General features: G+C 40.1%; 1 protein-coding gene across 1 annotated transcript in view; it reads right to left on the reverse strand.

Moving 5' to 3' along the window:
* LOC111571774 (V-set and transmembrane domain-containing protein 2-like protein) overlaps positions 1 to 7,395 on the reverse strand; it is an 80,947-nt gene that overhangs the window by 35,651 nt on the left and 37,901 nt on the right. The gene's annotated exons all lie outside the window — the stretch shown is intronic.

Below are 7,395 nucleotides of genomic sequence, written 5' to 3' on the forward strand. Positions count from 1 at the left end.
AGGTAAATCGTAATGCATTGATTACTGCACTGGTTATTCAATAACCAGGGATATAGATGATTGAATCCCAGGGATTTGGATAAATGAGTGAATATATTTAATTAGGTAATTAAACTCTTCTCATATTCACAGAGTGAATTTAAAGACAAAAGCCAGTGCTGAAAAGCCTCAGATAGTTAACTAACAGTGCGGACCTACAGTATATAAGAAGATTCCTACCTTTGTATAATCTGAAAAATGACCAGTAAACAAGGTTTTCCTGTTTAGACATGGTAAAGCAGAATAAAATGGGGCAGTAGTCTGAAGCTGTCAGCTGCAAGATAAAGGGTTGGACATACTGCAGGTCAGACTTATCTTAGTTGTGCTGAAAGAAATTCAGATAGGGCTGAGATTAATTTACTCATGGTGAGCTTTGCCTATTCTCAGGTAGTTTAAACTTGTTTTTCACAAGAAAGAAAACTGTGGAACAATCAGTTCAACTCATGAAATAATTAGATTCATCCTGTTTGCTGATTTTCTTCTCTCTCTCTCTCTCTCTCTCTCTCTCTCTATATATATATATATATATATATATATATATATATATATATATATATAAATAAAATAAACTATTTTTAGGTACACTTTTGGGAGATGCAATTATGCCAACCCTTTTAATCCAGTGGAAAAAAAGATAATCAGCATAATTATGCTGAGGCTGTGAGTCTGCAAAGAGTTTGCAGATTTTAGCTCATTACCGTTGTCCAAACATAAGTTAAGACAGTCCTGCATCATAGCTGCAAATCAGACCTTTGCTAAATGTCATTTCCACTTCTGTCCCGTCTTTGCTCTCCTTTTCCACATTATAGCATCAAATAAATATGAAATGCCATATGTATTCAGCAGTGACGCACAACTGGCATTTTAAAAAACAAATTATAGCTGCAAGCACAAATAAGGCAGCACAGCTCCAGAGCTGCATTTTAATCACAAACACAAAAAATACAGAAAAACAATTTGATTTTTTTACATGAAAACGTTTTTTTTAAAGCCATTGCCAAGAAAATTGTTCCCACAATTTAGCCATTTAGCGTAACTTTAGGAGAAGTCAATTTGCTTTGTGCATTTTCAAAAAGGTGAATTCATTCATAGCAATACACAATAGACATTTTAAAATCAACAGGTTGAATAAAAGATAAAGAAAGCAGCAGATGAAGCCAAACACACTGTTTCTATCCTGTACAGGGTATCCCTAAAGTCTGGACACATAGGAAATCTCATTAACTCTAATTTTTTTTGCCTCCACAGATTAAACATGACTCTATCGAAAGAAGAAAGAGTTGAACTGGTACTTCTCAGTGGACGTGAAGGATGGACATATCAAAGGATAGGGTTAGGGTTAGGTGATTAGGTTAGGTTAAGTGATTTTTTGGGGCTAGCATGAATTTTAGCCATGACCAATTCTTCAGTTTCGGCTGATACATTTGGTTGTCCAGAACAGGGTTTGTCCATGACACTGCCCGTTTCTTCAAACTTTTTAACCAAACTTAAAGAGAAAGCAGACATCAAATTCTGTGTCAGAGTAGTTTCTCTAAGCCAGACCATTCTGCATTATAGAATGACCCTCTGCACATTGAAATCATTCTGTTACAAGGAGACAAAACATCCATCATCTATACACCGCTTACTACTCATTAGGGTCGCAGGGGGCTGGAGTTTATCCCAGCTGACTGAGGGTGAAGACAGGAGACACCCTGGACAGGTCACCAGTCTATCACAGGACTACATATAGAGACAAACAATCACACTCACATTCACACCTACGGACAATTTAGAGTTACCAATTAACCTCAGCATGTTTTTGGACTGTGGAAGGAAGCTGGAGAACCAGGAAAAAACCCACGCATGCACAGGGAAAACATGTATACTCCATGCAGAAAGATCCCAGGCCAAGGCCAGGACACGAACCGAAGATCTTCTAGCTGCAAGGTGAAAGTGCTAACCACCAAGCCACTGCAGCCAAACAAAGACAAAGAGACAAAATATTCCGTTTTGTGTTTCTTTAAACCAGTCAAAATCATATTGGGCTGTAGCTACCCTACAGATGTGGGTTTGGTTTTCCTTTAAAACAGTAATGGGGAAAATGTGCCAGTGAAACATTTCTACACAAGGAGGTGAGAACTGTGATTAAAATGGCAAAATCCACAGAAGACAAACCAGCAGCTCTGTCTTAGTATGGAATCCAAATCCCAATTTTTCAGTGTAGGCTGCTGTCATAAGATTGTTGTGGTTGTCTCCCATAGTTAGGTGACTTTTGAGAACAGACAGTGGCGGGGGGGAGCGGTCAATCTGCAGCCTACATTCAATGACTCAAACTAGTGTCAACCATGACCTAGCCTTCATCTCCCCAGGAGACTGGGTGTCATCATTGACATCACTCTATCTTTTCAATCTCACATCAGTAACATTACCCAGTCTGCCTACTTCAACCTATGAAACATCAAATGCATCCCCCCCTCCCTCTTCCCCCACATCGCCACCATCCTTGTCCACAGCCTCGTCACATCCTGTCTGGATTACTGTAACTCTCTCCTGTTCGGCCTCCCTCACAAATCCCTCCGTAAACTTCAACTGGTCCAGAATTCAGCTGCCCGTTTCATCACTCGAACCCCATCCATTTACCACATCACTCCTGTCCTCCAACAGCTCCAATGGCTCCCGGTTCAGACCCACATCCAATTCAAAATCCTACTGTTAACATTCAAGGCCATCCACAACCTCGCGCCCCCCAAATCTGTCCGATCTCCTCCATGTTCCCACTCCCTCCCGCTCCCTCAGATCCCTTTCGTCTATTCATCTGTCTGTCCCCTTGCTCTGCCTCTTGTATTATCCTCAGCAGTGCAACCAAAAGGATAGTTGTTATGTTGTACACCATGCATGATCTGATTGCCAGTGTATTAGTGCATCAGTGCATTATTACAAGTTCTACTGTTGAGTTGTCAGACGTTTAAAGGAGAACATTCATCAAAAACAAACTGAGCTGTGAATATTGTGAAGGGGAAAACACAGTTTTACAGTTTTTAAAGGGACAGTTTTTGCTTTTTATAGTTGTGGACTTTGAACTTTTTGATCTACCCTTATCTAACATAATGTCTATGTAGATGTTTTTAAGGACTTACTGGACACCTAAACATTCTACGGTAGATTGTAAAATTATAAGTATTGAAAAATTATGAGGCATTTTACAACTCTGAAAATGTCCCTGGACAACCAATACTGGTCCCACTTAAATGGAAGATGAAGTTCTATTATGGAGTGCTTTTGTCTTTCTGCATGTTGCTTTACTACACCTGAAAAATGACAGATTCGATCCACACTTAGTCATGTTTTGAGACTGAATTGAAATGATTGCTTGCTCATCAGAAAGCTGGTATAGCAAAAGGAAAGGAAGCTGCTACCTCTCTGTACCAGGCTGCCTAAAAAACAAATGTAGATGATATACTGAAGTGGGTGGACACAGCACAGACAGTAACTTTGCAGGCCATGACTGTGAATGGAACAGTGGGCCTTGTTAGGAGACTATCAGGGCTGCAATTTATTGCAGTGTCCTGATAGCAAAGCTGAACATAAACAATACAGCAATACATTCTCCTGTGTAATCGCTTGAGATGGTGGGTTTGCTCAGGATAAATACCAAATAATACATTTTGCTTAACGCAACCTTTTCAAGAACTACATTTTCTTGATAAACTACCTGTAGAAACCAGGAAGAGGGGAACATCATTTTTCAAATAACTGTGCAGTCTCAGTTCAGTGCAGCTAATTACATTAAGAAAAAAATCTAACACAAAAAGCACCTCAGGACTCCAGACAGCAGCACATGTAGCTCAGGGCGAAAAAGAGGTACCTGGCATCCTTTCCAAAACTTGCCCAGAATTTTAAAGTGAATCCCATTTGATTAATCAGAGGTGAAAAAACACTTTGGCTGTGATAGACGACTGTCTGCCCTGCCTGCATCAGTACCGGATCTTTTCATCTTCTCAACAGCTGCCACACTGGCAACACCTCAGCCACAATAACGTGTAGAAAGAAAGAAGAGGAAGGGTGGAAAGAGCAGGGTAAGAGAAGCGTGAGATGCAGCCAAACAAGAGTGAGGAAAAGAGAAACAATTACAAAGAGAAAGCCTGACTTTGACACAGCAGACTAAAAAAGAATAACAGGCGCGAAAAGTGTCACATCTAATAGGGACACGACCCATCAGGTCCCCTCTGAGACACCGAACTGTCACACAGGAACATCTCTCTCTGAAAAGGGAATGAGCACCGTGTTTACGGCGCTAATCAGAGCCGACGTTGGGAACATAACTCCTCGGCTGTAATCTATTTGCACCAGCGATGCTAAGCTTCATTTGGAATAGATTTCATTTGCTGTGTTTGTCTTCTCGAAACTACAATTTGGTTGAGCTAATGAGCTTGACGTATTGCACAGCTCAGGAGAACAGAGAGACATCACAGCTTATTAGAGGCTCACTGTTATAACAATAAGATTTAACCTAGAAACAATGACATCTTCAAATTAACTTGTTAAATCAGTGTAGAAAATCTAACTAGTAAAGCACTCAGAGAGCGCAGTACTCCGCCAAGACTCTTCATTCCCCCATCTGGCGTTGTCAGAAATGCAGCATTTTTATTTTTAGAAATACAACATTTGTTAGTTAGTTATTGATGATCAGAAATCATAGCAACAAAGTGGCCATTTAATATAGATGTACCCCAAACAAAATGACCTTGCGCTGGGCACAGGCATGTGTTATGCATGTGTACGTTATATATGGATACCAAATCATGTGACGTAAATATGTAGCGGGCAGCGGGAATTGATGGGACTCAGAAACACCCCCACAATTTAATGAATTGTTCCTTGAATATTATCCGATGGATAAGTCCTGATAAGTCTGCAGTGGTCGATTTGTAGTAGGATCGCAATCATGTGATCGTCAGCAAGCAGCTGATGTAGTGTTCACCTGTAGTCATAGTTACAGTGACGCCATGCCACTATCTCGCAATGATAAACAAATCTGTAACAAATCCATGGATCTAGACAAAAAGCCGCATCACTGCCAAAATCTGTTCACTTGGTCCTTGTGTCATTTCTGACCTTCCATGAAAATTTCATCCAAATCTGTCAGTCCATTTTTGAGTAATGTTGCGAACAGACAGACAGACAGACAGCAGACAGATGTACGCCAATCATCAATTAACTCTGCCGCATACCTTGGTGGTGTAATGAAACTTCTGATGTTTTCTGACATATTATTTGGCCTTAATATTTCTAATAAAACTGAAATTATTGCCTATCGATTGTATCACTCCACCAGCCCATCAAGTTACAGTTTACATCCATTTCTCCTTCTGTTCATGAATTATGGCTTTGACTAATGACAGAAACTGCTTCTGCATGTGTGTGAAATTTTGGAAATATTACTGTATGAATTCTTGAGTTACGATTGAAATTGACCATCAAAATCAAATCTGTTCATCCTTGAATCCCAGTGAAGTTGAAGATATTTTCCTTAATGCACTTAACAAGAATGGAAACATCATGGCTCTGCAGCAGCGACACATGTGGTCTGAAACATAAAAACTGATCCTGTCCATTTTTGACCATCCTGGAAACACTTGTGTAATTAGTCAGGATAAGCAGCAGTAATGTCCATTAGCGACTAAATCTCCTACTAATATCATATCATACCTTTCATTTGAACAGCCTGCTCTGTTCCATTAGGGGAAATTATTTACTGTTTTTTTCAGATTAGGCAGAAGCAAATCAGTTTACATCAGGGAGCGATTTCACTTTATTTAGTGTAAAATATGGATACAATTTGAACTTGATCAAAGAACCCCAACCTATCGTCAATTTACTCACTTGTTTTAGTCCATTTAACTGTATCTCCAAAACTTCGTGTAATAAACTGTTAAATTTTCCTTCCAAGCCAAGAACAGGATATTTTAGAGGCACAGCAACCCTGTCTGATACAGTAGAAAACTCCTACACGTTTGAAACTGGACTTAAATTGAAGCTATTGTTTCACCCACAGATAAAAATATATAATGATGTACTGCTGCATAATATGAGCTGTCTTATTTTAGACACTGTATTATTACAGTTTAGGCTGTACATTGTGTTGTTTCAACATGGAACAGGAAAGACACACCGAAAAGGAAGATTTGCACGATGATGATGATGAGGGCAAAGCCAGATCTGCCCATATGAGGAACATTAAACAGCAGAGAAATCTAATTAAATTTAGAAGCATGATCCAGTTGCTTGACAAGCGGTATGCAACTTTTTTGTCAAGTTGCCATCCCAGAGCTGTATGAAAACACAAGGAACTAGTTAAAGCTGTCACAAGTGAAATATTGTGCAGCTACAGCGGACTTGCGGTCCAGCTGAACAACTGAGCTCTACATAAGTGTTACTGTCTCCTTTATGAATAAGGACAAGTGACTGAAAAGTGGCTGTTTGCAGATGGCATGTACAACAACAGATAATGTGGTGAACATGCTGCAGGATTGTAAGTCAATATTATGCCTTTCCAGTTTATTACAACCTGGGTCCTATTTTCATTTCCATCAATTACTGTAAGTACAGATTTCTTTGGTCAGATCTGGGAATGGTACAGTATTACATCGACAAAGTATCGTTTCAGGATACTAAATCTAAGCAGCAAAATGTGGCCAACGGTGAGAAGCAGTATCCACAAATGGAGGAAAGCTGGAACTGTGGTGAACCTTCCTAGGAGTGGCCGGCCTACCAAAATTACACCAAGAGCACAGGGATGACTCATCCAAGAGGTCACAAAGGAACCCAGGACATCTGAAAAACTACAGGCCTCCCTTGCCTCAGTTAAGGTCAGTGTTCATGAGTCAACAATAAGGAAGAGACTGGACAAGAATGGCATCCATGACAGAGTTCCAAGGCCAAAACCACTGCTGATCAAAAAGAACGTAAAGGTTCATCTTACTTTTGCAAACAAACATCTGAATGATCCCCAAGACTTTTAGGAGAATATTCTATGGACTGATGAGACGAAAGCTGAACTTTTTGGAGGGTGTGTGTCTCGTTACATCTGGCGTAAAAGTAACACAGCATTTCAGAAAAAGAACATCATACCAACAGTCACACATGGTGATGGTAGTGTGATGGTCTGGGTCTGCTTTGCTGCTTCAGAACCTGGATGGCTTGCTGTGATTGATGGAACCATGAATTCTGCTCTCTGCCAGAAAATCCTGAACAAGAATGTTCAGCCATCAGTTCGTGACCACAGGCTGAAGCACACTTGGGTTCTGCAGCAGGACAACGATCCAAAACACACCAAAATGAAGGTTTTGGAGCGGCTTAGTCAAAGTCTCTACT

Source organism: Amphiprion ocellaris, chromosome 8 (assembly GCF_022539595.1).
Source record: "Amphiprion ocellaris isolate individual 3 ecotype Okinawa chromosome 8, ASM2253959v1, whole genome shotgun sequence".
NCBI lineage: Eukaryota > Metazoa > Chordata > Actinopteri > Pomacentridae > Amphiprion > Amphiprion ocellaris.